This window comes from Sus scrofa, chromosome 3 (assembly GCF_054392235.1).
Source record: "Sus scrofa isolate SSC_HxYL_T2T_F1_AM1 chromosome 3, Sscrofa_HxYL_maternal_Yorkshire_Landrace_v2.0, whole genome shotgun sequence".
In the NCBI taxonomy this organism is placed as follows: domain Eukaryota; kingdom Metazoa; phylum Chordata; class Mammalia; order Artiodactyla; family Suidae; genus Sus; species Sus scrofa.
In genome coordinates, this window is record NC_139385.1 from 77,122,676 (window position 1) to 77,137,887 (window position 15,212).

The window sequence follows — 15,212 nt, forward strand, 5'->3', positions numbered from 1 at the left end:
CCCATTAGTATTCTTCTGGATTTGATTTACTGGTGTATTGAATAAAACTCATATTCAGGATGTGGATTGGCATACAGTTCTCTTTTATTGTTCTTAGTAACAGGTTTATTAATCTAGCTTGAGTAAATGAATTGAAAATCTTTATTCCCTTTTATGCATTGGATACATTTATACATGATAGGAATTCTTTGGTCCATGACTGTTTAAAAGCAATTGCTCATTAAATTATGTGTGCCTTCAGCTCTTTCTAGGAGGAGATTTTCTTACATATTTTTAAAATGATAACTTCTCAGGAGTTCCCGTTGTGGCGCAGTGGTTAACGAATCCGACTAGGAACCATGAGGTTGCGGGTTTGATCCCTGGCCTCGCTCAGTGGGTTAAGGATCCAGTGTTGCTGTGAGCTGTGGTGTAGGTTGCAGACGCGGCTCAGATCCTGTGTTGATGTGGCTCTGGTGTAGGCGGGCAGCTACAGCCCAGATTAGACCCCTAGGCTGGGAACCTCCATATGCCACGGGAGCGGCCCAAGAAATGGCAAAAAGACAGAAATAAATAAATAAATAAATAATAAAATGATAACTTCTCAATATCTTTCCAGATAACTGGTTCAGTTAGAATATTTCCCTCTTTTGAGTCTATTTTAATACTTTGTATGTGTAAACTTATATGTATATGTAGTACATATACATATATATTTCTCTATACACATACATGGATGGAAGGGTAATCTTTTCATCATTTCCAAATTTGCATTTCTTGAATTGCAAATGGTATGTTTTTATTATGTGTTACTTTCTCTTCTGTCATCTGAATGCATAATATTAAGTTTGCATTTTAGTCCCTTTTGAATTATGTGGTTCAGTAGTGTTACGTATATTCACATTATTGTACAACAGGTCTCTACGACATTTTCATCTTTCAATACTGAAACTCTACATCCACTGGTAACTAATTTCCCCTCCCCACTAGCCCTTGAAAACTATCATACTACCTTCTGTTTTCATGATTTTGATTAATTTAAATACTTATTGTGAGTGGAATCATACAGTATATACCCTTTGAAGGCTGGCTTATTTCATTCTTTTACTTAGCATAAAATCCTCATAGTTCATCCATGTTGTACAATCATCAGAATTTTCTTCATTTTTTAAAAAGTGCTTTAATTTTTAATTTAAAAATTATTTCCAAAATTGTTAATTTCCCTCCCCTCCCTTTCTTCTTTCTGTCTATTTTCTTCTTCTTTGGTGCACCAGCTTGCTGGCCTGGAGTGCTTCCTTTGTCTTTCTCTTGGGTGGTGGGGCAGTGGGCCTGCTCATCAGAACTAAGAAGTCGAAGAATTCCCCGGTGGCCCAGTGGGTTAGGGAGCCAGTATTGTCAATGCTGTGGTGAGGGTAAATGCTGTGGCAAGGGTTCAATTCCTGGCCCAAGAACTTATGTATGCTGCAGGTGGGCCAGAAAAAAAAAAAAAAAAAGACTAACAAATTGAAGAGCTGGGAGCTCAGTGGGCCTAAAAGGCTGCTGGGGGAAGGAAGTGGGGCTCTGTGTGGTGCAGTGGTTGAGATCATGGACTTCCTGGGGATTTAGAATCTTGCAGGACTGGAAGGGTGGGAGATAAGTGTTGTGGTCTGTGTAGGTGGTTCAGAAGAAGAATTTCCAGATTCAAGGCAAGGTGAAGAAAAGACACGTTTATTGAGACACAAGAGACACTGTTAACAGAGCGGGCCAGCTTTCTGAGAATCAGGGAGAGCCAACCCTAAAGAGAAAGAAGAGTTTAAGATGAGAGATGCGCACGTGCAGCGGGACAACTTCCTGATAATAGAATTTTCTTCATTTTTAAGGCTGCCTACAATTCTATTGTATGTATGTACCACCTTTTCTATATCCATTTATCTGTCAGTGGGCAGTGGATTGCTTTCACCTCTTTGCTATTGTGAATGTGGATGTGTAAATTTCTCTTTGAGATACTGCTTTGACTTATTTTGGATAAATGTCCACAAATGGGATTGTCAAGTCACAGAGCTATTGTATTTTTTGAGGAACCTCTGTATAGTTTTCCATATGATTTCACACCCTATGCAGCATTTTACATCCCCAACCACAGTACACAAATATTCCAACATTTCCATATCCAGCACAACTTTGTTTCTTTTCTCCTCTTTTGATAGTGGACATCTTATGGATGGGAAGAAACGTCTCATTGTGGCTTTGAATTGCATTCCCCTTATAATTAGTGATATTGAGCATCTTTTTATGTGCGTATTGGCCATTTTAATTTCTTTGGAAAAATGTCTATTCATGTCCTTTGGCAAGTTTTAATCAGGTTATTTTTTGTCATTGTTGTTGAGTCCTTCACATATTCTGGATATTAACCTTTTCTATATAAGATTTGCAGTTATTTTCTCCCATTCCATATGCTGCTTCTACTCTGTTGATGACTTCCTTTAATTGCATAAGTTTTAAATTTAATATGGTTACATTTATCTATTTTTTTATCATTCTGTTGCCTTTGCTTTTGGTGTCATAAGCTAGAAATCATTGCCTGCCTCTAATTTTGTTCTTCCCAATTAGTTTTGTGTTAAGTGTTCTGAGTTTTTTGTCTCTCCAGCTATACTTTAGAATCAGTTTGTCAATAGCCACAAAAGAACTTTCTGGGATTTTGACTGGAGTTGTATTCAACCTATAGGTCAGGTCGGCAAGAACTGGCAATTTTGAAACTTTTTACCCATGGACATAGAATAATTCTCCTTTCATCAAAGTTTTTAAGTTTACCTCTGATAGATTTTGTACATTTTGTTAAATTCAACAAAGGAATTGATCATTTCAAGAAACTTATGGCATAGAATGCTCATAGCTTTCCCTTATTATACTTTTAATCCATAGGGTCTGTAATGGTACCACTTCTTTTACTTCTTATATAAGTAATTTGTGTCCTCTCTCTTTCTTTCTTTAGTTAGCCTGGTGAGAGTTTTGTCAGTTTTATTTACCTTTTCATTTAACTAGATTTTGTTTTCTTTTATTATCTCTATTGATTTCCTGTTTTGATTTATCAGTTTCTGCTTTTATTTTTATTATTAATTTTCTTTTGCTTACTTTAAATTTAATTTGTCCTTCTATATCTGGTTTCCTAACGTGGAATACTTAGATTCTTTTCTAGTATATGCATTATTTAATCTTCATGTATTTTGGAATTTTCCAGTTATCTTTTTATTTCTTATTTAATTCATTATGATCTGAGTATAGACATTATATGGTTTCTACTTTTTAAAATTGTTAAAGTGTATTTTATGGCCCAATATGTCTATTTTAGTGAATGTTCCATGTGAGCTTGAGAGGAATATGTATTCTGTTGTCACTGCAAGTAGTCCAGAGATGTCAACTGTATATGATAAATATAATTATTATTTTATTTGAAAACATTTCTTCTGCTCCTTTCTTCTCCTTCTGGTCCTTCCATTATGCATGTTTTATACCTTTTGTAGTTTTCCTGCAGGACTTGGATATTCTTTTCTCCTTTTTTCAGTCTTTGTTCTCTTTGCTTTTCAGTTTTGGAGGGTTCTTTTGAGATGTACTCGAGCTCAGGGATTCTTTCCTCAGCCATGCCCAGTCTACAAATAAGCTCATAAAAAGTGTTAGTTATTTTTGTCACAATGTTTCTGAGCTCTAGTACTTCTTTTAGGAAGTTCATTATAAATCAAAACTTTAAATTTTATATTGTAACCTGCACTTGCTAAGCCTTATTCCACCTTTCTCCTGTTGCTAATTAACATTTATGTTATGTTATAATTGTTTGTGGAACTCTTGGTACTAGATGGCAGAAGGACCCACAGGCCATTAATGTTCAATAAAGCTCTGATTCTTGTGTATTCAGGGACCATGTGTCCCAAGATAATAAGAGGGTCAAAGTACTTTTTCCTTCAGTCATCTCTGATTTTTAGAGTATGAAGTGGTATGTTAGAAACAATTTGTCCCTCATAAAGTTTAGTATCAACCTGTCTGGCTTTCTCTTCTTTTAAATCTACTCCATTTTCTAAGGATCCTGGCAACAGTAAAATATATCTTATCACTGTCACTGTGTTTTATTGAATTTTTTAAATTCATTTTTGCTTCTGTCCCTGTCTTCTTCTTCTTGCCTTTGAATTGATATTCAGTTTGAGGTCTTGAATTGGAGTATTTATTTTCTTTTGTAACGATATTCCTGACCTCCATGGCACCCAACCAGGTGATTGTTTTCTGAGATCTGTTCAAGAGTTGTGACTGGAGGTGAGCTGAATGTAGGAAACAAGAAAATACTCCCAGGAGTTCCCGTTGTGGCTCAGTGGTTGATGAATCTGACTAGGAACCTCCAGGTTGTGGGTTTGATCCCTGGCCTTGCTCAGTGGGTTAAGGATACCACGTTGCCGTGAGCTGTGGTGTAGGTCACAGAGGCGGCTCAGATCCCACGTTGCTGTGGCTCTGGCGTAGGCCAGGGGCTACAGCTTCAATTAGACCCCTAGCCTAGGAACCTCCATATGCCGCAGAAGCGACCCTAGAAATGGCAAAAAGGCAAAAAGACAAAAAAAAAAAAAAAAAATACTCTCTATTCCACCATTTTCTCATCTGTAAAATGGAGAGAATAATTTTACTTACCCCATGGGGTTGTTTGGATGATTAAATGGGTTAATATATAAACTACTCAGAATAGTGAGTCTCACAGAGGGAGAATTCACCATTTTTTTTTTCTTTTATTATGTCTTTTTATCATTCACAGCCCTTAACTGAATTCTTATATGTTTTTGGTCCAGGCTCTTGATTTAACAAATGTATTACCTCTAAATTTAATGAACTAACTGATGACTTTAAAAATATGTTTTGTTTTTTTATTAAAGTATGTTATATTTGATTTGCTATGTGTTTGTACATGTAAATCAATGAAGTTAGAACATATCTTCACACTATGCATTAAAAAAAAAAGCTCAGAATTGCTTAAAGATGAAAACATAAGACATGGCACCATAAAACTCCATAAAGAGATAGAGAAAACATTCTCTGACATAAATTATACCAATGTTTTCTTAGGTCAATCCCTAAAGGAATAGAGATTTAAAAAAAAAAAATGAAACAATCAAACTTACAAATTTTACACAGAAAGATAATCTATGGGATGGGAGAAAATATTTGCAAATGATGCAGCTGACAAGGTCTTAATCTCCAAAATATACAAGCAGCTCATACAACTCAACAACAACAGAACAACCCAAACAAAAAATGGGCAGAAGACCTAAGTAGACATTTCTCCAAAAACATGGCTAATAGGCACATGAAAAGATGCTCAACTTCACTAATTATCAGAGAAATGCAATGCAAAACTATAGTATGATACCACTTCAAACTGGTCAGATTGGCCATCATCAAAATGTCTACAAAAAACAAATGCTGGAGAGGGTGTGGAGAACAGGGACCTTTTTTTTTGTTTGTTTGTTTTTGTTTATGTTTTTGTTTTAAAATAGAGCCTTGGGAGTACCAGACACCTCTTTTTATATAGTCCTTAATGGTCAAACAGGATCTTTTAGAAGTGTAAGGAGGCAGGAGGGATGAGGAGAAAGGTGTACAACCTGTATTGAGACTCTTGGATTCTTCTGCCATTAACCTTTTGCTTGGTGTCTGAGCATCAATCTGTGCAGGTGCCACTTCAACAGTGGCCATAGCCCAGATCTCAAACTTTTTTAACTTTAACTGCTTCCACTCCTAACTTCTACCTTGAACTCTTGACATGAGTAGTCTGCTGCAAAATTTGTATTTGGATTCCTCTTGTGTTTCCATTCAGATATCTTTTATCAAGGGCATCTTAGCTCAGTGTATTCAAGTTTGTCCTGAAAATCTCCCGATCAAACCTACTGTAGTCTCATTTTCCCCACTGGCACTAGCATTTATCTAAATTCCTCATGTCTTCCCTTTCTATTTCTCTGTATCCCCAATTCACTACCTGTTTTGATCAAATTAACCTCCAAATACTTCTTGAGTCTATTTTTCTTCATTTCTACTGCTAACATTGTTTGTGTTAAGTGGCCATTCTCTCTCTTAAACAACACCGTAATCTTCAGCTTTGCCTACTTGCCTTTTTCATAGACCCTTCTGTAGTGCTCTTCATCTCTGGTGGAAAGATCATAATGAAACATTGTCTCAGGGATGCTGTCACAACCCTCCTTCAATCGTCAAAGGCTTCCCATTAGTCTCAAGGTGAAGACTTAAGGGCTTCATATAGTTCTCAGGGCAGAGTATGGACTTGCCCCTGCCTACTCAGTGACCTCATCTTGTACCTGTCTCCTTAACAATAAGCATTTTTTTTTTTTTTAGTTCCTGAACTTTCCCCTTACTCCTAACTTTTGCAGAAGAAAAGTGTGTGCTATTTTTCTATTAAAATCTTGTCTTTCAGGTTTCAGCTGAAACCCTCCTTCCTCAAGGGACTCTCCCTGACTTCTCTGGCTATTCCTCACTAATTTCAGTCTTGGCTATTTACTTTCTCATTTGGTGTTTGATATATTCAGGTATGTCTGCAATATTTGAACCAAAACCAGCAAAAAAAATATCATATGATAGCATGGAAACCCAAGAGATTAGTCACTGTGTTGCCCACACTTTAGCTCTGAGTCCTATTCTAAGATCTCCCATGCTTTGTTTCCATCTTATCAAAATACTGTCTATTATATACCTATGCCCTGCTCTGTTTTCCTGTTACCAGGGAGATAAGACAACAGCATCTGCTTGGTTTTGTTGTAGGAGGAAGTGTTGTTCTTCCATATTTTTCAGAGAATATTATTTGCAAGAGAAACAATTCTCCTCTCCCTAATTTTAGTCACTATTTGTGCCATACATTTTTTTTTTCTTTCTGGCTTATCAAATATCCTTTCTCACAAATTGCTGAGACCAGCTCAGCAGGTGAGGGCTGAAGAACGGCGCTGTGGAACTTAAGAAAAAGTTACCATAAAACAAGACACAGAGACATTTATCTTAATTAAAGGTGGGAACTTGGGGACTCAAGGTCTCAGGAACCAAGAGCACTGCCTCAAGAAACCACACTGCTTCTATTGTGCTCTCTAGGATTACATCAAGAGAGGAGGGGTTTGCAGGTGCAGAATATAGTAATTTTTTTATTATCTTAAAAGTTCTTTTATTATTTTAAAAGTTGCATAGCTGGTAGATGGTTAAACTTTTACTCTGATCTTTAGGCATTTAACAATCATTAGCATGTGAGGAAGCTTGGTGTTAACTATCTATGCATAGCATCTGGAGAATCATCATTGTGCTTCCATAAATGGCAGGCCTATCTGAGGCAACCTGGTGTGCCTAGGTTTGCACTTGGGTTCTCTTTGCTGATGCATATTCTGCTAAGGACCGCTCATAAACCACTTGGGGCCATGAAGTTCCTCTTTCTCTTATTTTAACAGGACATATCATGCTTGTGCAAATGGTGTGCCAATCTGCACATGTCCAGCGTGCCTAGACCAACACATTATGTCCTCATTCAGCTGACCACATGAATAACTTGTACCTTTGGTTTTTTGTTCTTAAGCTTAAGTCAGCACTGTGACTGTTTTTCAAGCAGAAATATGGGGTAAAGCAAAGCAGGACAAGATGGAGTTTTTAGCATAGAAAATAGAAACAGAGAGGCTAAGAAAATATTGTAGAAACATGTCTCACAACAACAAACAAAAAAGTGACTGAGTGGGGGAGCAACAAAGATGGAAGTGTGGGGGGAAAAAAATGAGTCAAGTGAGAAAGGAAAAATTCCATCCTGCTATACACTTATCACAGACTTTAATCTGTATATTTGGAATAATCTGCCTCCCTCACTGCACTAGAAGAAAAAAACCTTTTCATTTTGTTCACCATTGTATATCCAGTATTTAACACAGTGCCTGACAATAAGACTTCGTTGTGTGGATTAGTAAGTATGGAATGATTTTTCTGTACTAGTATTGACTATGATCCAAAGTGTACATCTTATAACTTTCTCTACTTTAAAAACATCCTTCCTTAAAACATAATTAGGAGTACCTGTTGTGCCTCAGCAAGAACCCAACATAGTCTACATGAGAATGTGGGTTCAATCCCTGGCCTTGCTCAGTGAGTTAAAGATCTGGTGTTGCCACAAGCTGCAGCGTAGGTCACAGATGCAGCTCAGATCTGGTGTTGCTATGGCTGTGGCATACATTGGCAGATGCAGCTCCAATTTGACTCCTAGCATAGGAAACTTCCATATGCCACAGGCGTGGCCATAAAAAGAAAAAGAAAAAGAAAAAACAGGTAATTAAAACTTTTTAGGGCTGCACCCATGGTGTATGGAAGTTCCCAGCATAGGGATCAAATTGGAGCTGCAGCTGCCAGCCGAAGCCACAACAATGCTAGATCTGAGCCACGTCCGTGACCTACACCACAACTCACAGCAATGCCAGACCCTTAACCCAATGATTGAGGTCAGGAATCAAACCCGCATTCTCATGGATACTAGTCAGGTTCATTATTGCTGAGCCATAACAGGAACTCCTCTTAAAGGTGTATATATCCTGGAGTTTCCGCTGTGGCTCAGTGGTTAATGAATCCAATTAGGAACCATGAGGTTGCTTGTTCAATCCCTGACCTTGCTCAGTGGGTTAAGGATCTGGCATTGCCATGAGCTGTGGTGTAGGTTACAGATGTGGCTGGGATCCCGAGTTGCTGTGGCTCTGGGGTAGGCTGGCATCTATAGCTCCAATTAGACTCCTAGCCTGGGAACCTCCATATGCCAAAGAAGCGGCCCTAGAAATGGCAAAAACACACACACAAAAAAAGTGTACATATTCTATATGTAAATTAACTTCAGTTTATGTTTTGTAGATCTCAGGAGACACTGAGAACAATATTATTTTTTTATCTTTATTAATTTATACTTTAATGCGTGTGTGTTTCTACTAAGTAGAGCAAAAGTTTTATTTCCCTAATTATATGCATTGCTCTGATATATTTACCCATATATTGACAAATTATGTCATTTTTTTTATTATGATTACTAGATTCTTATGTTTGGAGCACATTGTATGTTCTGATTTGGGGAAATAGCAAATAGGAAACAAAACCTGCAGCTTCATCCTTTTTGACACTTGGTGTATGGTGACTGACAGTTTAATAGGAAATTCTGGCAGAGCTTTTCCTGGATCATGGGACACATGTCACCTGCTTGGCTCAAACATCTAATATGCAAAACATATGTATTTACTTAAATGCACATCAATGGGCAAAACTTTAGAACTCCATTTTTTATTTTACTACTTTTATTTTATTTTTTTTCTCTTTCTACTTTAACTTGATTCCTTTTCTTATTGCACAATGGCAAAAATAAATTCATGCATAGAAGGAAGTTTTTCATTTTCTCCCTGGACCCACTTGCCCAAAAAACAATGTAATTGAATGTTTCCATTTGTGATTTTTGCTTTAGAATCTTTTGACTTCTATATTTGGCTTGATTTAAGATTTTGCTACAATAAAGCAAAAAAGAGGAAGAATAAAGAGAAAAGCATAAAAAACAATACTAATAATATAAATTAAATTGGTTAATCAAGGCTGATATACTGAAGACATGCTTGGAGTTCCTGTTGTGGCACAGCGGAAACGAATCCCATTAGGAACCATGAGGTTGAGTGTTCTATCCCTGGCCTCACTCATTGGGTTAAGGATCTGGCGTTGCCGTGAGCTGTGGTGTAGGTCGCAGATGCTGTTAGGATCTGGCCTTGCTGTGGCTCTGGCATAGGCCGGCAGCTGTAGCTCTGATTAGACCCCTAGCCTGACCTCCATATGCCATGGGTGCAGCCCTAAAAAGACAAAAGACAAAAAGACAAAAAAAAAAAAAAAATACTGAAGACATGCTTAATTCCACTTTACTATTCTTTGTATAAAACACACAATTATCAATAAAATTGTTTTTTGCTACAAATAACTCTTCTTTTTTAAACAAGAAAAAGTAAAAATGATATTGTCATTCTAATTTCAGTGTTTTCCCTGGGATTATCTTTTGTCTTAATCAAATAGCGGAAAAATGTCTTTTTAATACAGAGCAACAGCAAAATTAGATTCGTGTAAGCCTTTGAGTAAACATGATTGGCAATTTAGCATCTTATCAATTTTTCTTTCAACTATTTCCATCCATTTAATAAAAATGGTCAGATAGAGGAACCACACTTAAATAAACCAGCATTAACTTTATGTGTTTATTAAAGTCAAATATGTAAATTCTATTGTAGGAGTTTAAACTCAACTTTTAGTAGCTCTAAGAAATGTTACTGATACAAGGGAATTTAAAAATCAAATAACTAAATATCTTATCCTTTAATATAAAGTAAATATCACCCATAATCTCTCTACCCAGAAATAACTACTCTTAATAACTTTTCAAACATGCCTACACACACACGCACATCACACATCACCGCCTTACAAACAAGATTTCATACTGTATAAACTGCATTTACACTTAAAACTGGGTTATTGATGTCCTTTAATTTATTTGAATTCTCCTACCTAATAATAACCTGGAAAGATTCTATTACGTGGGTATACCATAATTAATTTCACTAATTCCACGTTCTTTGAAGTTTGGAACATGTTTGATGTTCCATTACTGAACATAATATATCAAGGTATTTTGCCTATATTTCAAGTTTCTATTTTTAATAAAAAGCTTGTTCTGCTCCAACGTTTAGAAAGCTCTGGGCATTTTTGATGGAAAGAGAGAATGCTTCTCAGAGTAGACAGAAATCCCTTTGAAGAAAATGTATCCTAAGGAAAAAAGAGTGAAGCAGCATGGCTTGGTCCAGTGGAGGACTAATATTTCTGATAAATGTCAAGGGGAAATCTATTAATTCAATTCTTTGACTTCAAATATTTCTCTTGACGCACCCCATGGATTCTGAGTTGAACTCTAGGGAGAGGATGTTAGCACAAAATGCAGGTGTTATTTGCACTCTTGATATCCTGAGGAGCAGAGTATAGGCACATAGGAGACAAAGACATTCTGTGAAGTTTGTTCAGAGCACACCATTGCCATGGGCATGGAAGACACTAGAATCTAGAGGGCAGCTTTGGTGCTCATTCACCTCAGTGTCTTGAAAATGACAAGAATGCCCACAGACAGGCAGGTCATTGAAGTGTCTAGAATCATGTCAAGGCTTCTCTCCAATTACACTCTCAGAGAGGGGAGCACTTGGAAACAAAAGTAACGGAGAAGGAAGGAACACAGAAGGAAGAGTACAACCTGTCCCAAGTGATGCTGGATACAACTTTAGAACAGCTTTCTAAAATTTTACAAAAGATGTTTAAACATGTCTTTTTATTTTAATCTGATTACAAAGTGACTATTTGGTTTTAATTACTCAGATTAAGAATCAGAACATCATTTGTATCTTCAGCTTCCTATGGAGCTCTCTCACCCCATCTCCTGGAATGTTGATTACAATGATAAATTTTGTGCTATTTTCACACTCCTTTTTACAAATTTTAACACTTATGTAGGCATCCCTAAAAAATACATTGTTTGGTTTTGCTTTATTTTTGCGTGTTTTAAAATCTCTTTGTATATACATGTGTATGTGTACACACACACACACACACACACACACACATAAACACACACACATACACATATAGTAACGGGCTAGTTTTGCCTAGTATTATTTAAATTTTATGTATGAGTGTCATTTTAAGGGTAAACCATGTCCCACAGTTCATTCATTTTTTTTTTCCATTTAATGATTAATCAAGCTAATTATTTAGTCTTCTCATTTTACTCATCTCAAGTTTTTGTTTTTATGAACACTGCTGTTATGGACATTCTTGTATATGCCACCTGATGCATTCGTGCAAAAAGTTTTCCTAAGCTATATACTTTTTTAGATGCAGATTTTCTTCCTAAAGAATATATTTGAGTGGAATTATTGAGTTTTTTATAGCATGAACAAACTCAACTTCAGTGGGTAATGTCAAAATGTTTTCTACAATAGTTATAGTAATTTCTACATTTATTAGTAGTCTGTTTTTTTTCATTTCTCCACATCTTTGCCAACATTTGGATTTTGTTGATTTTGTAATTTTCATTGGTCTGGTGGATTTAAAGTGATCTTTGTTATGAACTACTGTTCTTTTTTAATTGAAGTACATATAGCTGATTTACAATATACTGATTCAAAATTTTTATATTGTATTCCATTTAAGTTAATATAAAATATTGGCTATATTCCCTGTGCTGTACAATATGTCATTGCAGCTTATTTATTTCATTCACAGTAGTCTGTACTTCTTAATCCCCTACTCTTATCCTGCCTCTCCTTTGCCACTAGTAACCTCAAGTTTTTCTGTAACTCTGTCTGTGTGCTGGTTTTTGTAAATGCTTTTCCTCTGATTAAGAAAATGCTCTTCCTAAAGTTCCCAATGTGGCTCAGCACTTAATGACACAGCTAGTATCCATGAGGACACGGGTTCGATGCCTTGCCCCCCTCAGTGGGTTAAGGATCTGGTGTTGCCTTGAGCTGTGGTGTAGGTCACAGACATGGCTTGGATCTGGCTTTGCTGTGGCTGTGGCTTAAGCCGGAAGCTACAGCTCCAATTTGACTCTTAGCCTGGGAACCTCCATATGCCATGGGTAAAAAAAAAGAAAATGCTCTTTCATTCAATTTTCAAGAATTTTGTTCCGCGTGGATGTTGAATTTTATGTAAAGTTTATTTCACACAATCTGAAATTACTACATGTTTATTCTCATTTCGTATATTATTATGTTGAACTAGCTTCTTCAGTTTTCTGACATTAAATCATCTCTGGATTCCTGAAATTAATCCAATTTGGTAATGATTATTATCTTCAATGTTTCAATATTTTTCAAAGGAATTTTTCAGCTCTGTTCATGAGTTAGACTGGCCTGTACTTTCCTTTGTTCTGCTCTTGTTTGGCTTTGGCATGAAAATTATCTTAGCCTTATGCAGTGAACAGAGGAATATATCTTCTATTTCTATCACCTAAAAAAATATGGGAGTTCTTTAAATGTTTACCACTAGCAACATCAATGTTATGAGCCCTTTCCTATTCTTAGTATTATTGTTTTTCCTCAATCAACTTCAATAAGGATTTTTATCAAGCTTATTATCTCTTAAAAATAACTTATTTTGGAGTTCCAGTTGTGGTGCAGCAGAAATGAATCCAACTAGTATTCGTGGGGGTGTGAATTTCATCCCTGGCCTTGCTTAGGGGGTTGGGGATGTGGCATTGCTAGGAGCTGTGGCTGACAGCTGTTGCTCTGATTCCACCCTAGCCTGGGAACATCCATATGCTGAGTGTGTGGCCCTCAAAAGCAAAAATAAATACATAAAACTTAAAAAAAAATAACTTACATTTGGATTTACCGATCATTTGTGGTGTATGTTTATTTTTTTTTATTTCATTAAATTTGTGTTTGAGCTTTCCTTCTACTTTCTTTAGATTTATTTTGGAGTAACTTTTATAACTTCACACACTAGGTAGCTCATTCATAAATTTTGAAACATTTTATTTTATACTTTAATGGTTTAAGGCCATATATTTTTCCAAAGTTTGGCTTTAATTGCACACCACTAATTTTTTTGTAATGTGATAATAGATTAGATCACTCTATTTTCTACGTCACGACTCTCATATTTTCTTCTCACTGGAATGCATTGTGAATACTTATTCACATTTTTTTTTAATTCGCCAATTCTCACTTCATCTGTTATTTATTTATTTATTTATTTTTCTTTTTTAGCTGCACCTGTGGCATATGAAAGTTCCAGGTTAGAGATCAAATCTGAGCTGGAGCTTTGACCTCTTCTACAGCTGCAACAATGCTGGATACTTAACCCACTGCACTGGGCTGGGGGATTAAACTGTCATCTCCACAAAGACAAGCCAGATCATTAACCCATTGTGCCACAGTGGGAACTCCTTCCTCATCTAATGTGTTTAAGGTGATTCATTTTTAAAAAATCTATTTTGTTCTTTCTCCAATATGCTTGTATACTTTTTTGTTCTCTGCTTATCTTTTCAAGTTTTTGTACTCTCTTTTTAAAATGTATGAATCATTATTTAATATTCCATAACTGAAAATATTTACATCTGATTTTTTGAGTCTCTATATGCACTGATATTATTCCTACTGGTTCTGCCTCATTGTACTCTATTTCCTTGTGTGTTTTTGTAAATTTTTTATTATGTACTGCTCATTTTCCTCAGAATTTTATCTAAATTGCAATTCCTTAGTGCCTATGTTTAAGTTCAATTTCATTTAATAGGATTAACATTTGCTTCTGATTATCTTCTGGCCAACTTGATTATTTTAAGCCAAATTGTGCATGTGATTTTTTGGGGGGGACTACGTAAGTAAATTTACATAAATAAATTTACACGTAATAATTTTGGGTCCCAAACCCACATGGTATTAACTTGTATTCATGAATTATGGGGAAAGAATTACTTGTTTTTATTCCACTAAGTGCCACATTTAAGAGAAACAATTCTTCTTATACTCTTTTTTTCATTAGTTCTTATTTTTCCTTATAGAGTAGATGTAGCTAGATTTTGTCAAGGGTGTCATTATAATACTGTAAGTGACAAATCTCTAGAGTTTTTTTTTTGTTTGTTTGTTTGTTTTTCCCTCTATGCCTGATACAATAATCAAACTAAAACTCAGCATTTCCAAGGAATAAATACTCACAGTGAAATCTGGCTTTCAAACTTGTTTATCTCCTACGGTTCTTATTTTTAGTTTGTTGTTTCAGTCTGTTATTTCCTTACTATTTAATGCTCAGGAATGCATTAAAATATGTTTGATAGTAATTTACTCAATATCACTATATCAGTTTTCTATAGCTGTGTAACAGTATTATCACAAACAGTAGATTAAAACAACCCACATTTATTATGTTACAGTTTCTGTAGGTCATGGGAAACTTAGCTTAGCTGGATTCTCTATAAGGTTGAAATCAAGGTGTCAATCAGGTTCTCATCAGAAGGCTCCACTAGGGAAGGATCCACTTCTAAGCTCCTATGGTTATTAGCATGACTCAGGTCCTTGAGTGATATTGAACTGAGGGATTGGATTTCTTGCTCGTTGTTAAGTGAAGGCTACCCTCACTTCCTGGCTGGTTGTTGCCTAGTGATGGCCCTCAACTCCTGGGCTCATGTATCTCCTTGACATGGCTAT

The 15,212-nt window shown here is 36.0% G+C and overlaps 1 long non-coding RNA gene across 2 annotated transcripts in view; it reads left to right on the forward strand.

Moving 5' to 3' along the window:
- The first annotated feature begins 1,672 nt into the window (after window positions 1-1,672).
- The window catches only part of LOC146404717 (uncharacterized), a 107,003-nt gene continuing 93,463 nt past the window's right edge, over window positions 1,673-15,212 (forward strand). The window contains exon 1 of one of the 2 annotated variants that reach the window (XR_014842603.1): window positions 1,673-1,857. This is a non-coding gene — a long non-coding RNA (uncharacterized LOC146404717). The remainder of the gene's footprint in view (window positions 1,858-15,212) is intronic. The other variant, XR_014842602.1, reaches the window with a different exon arrangement.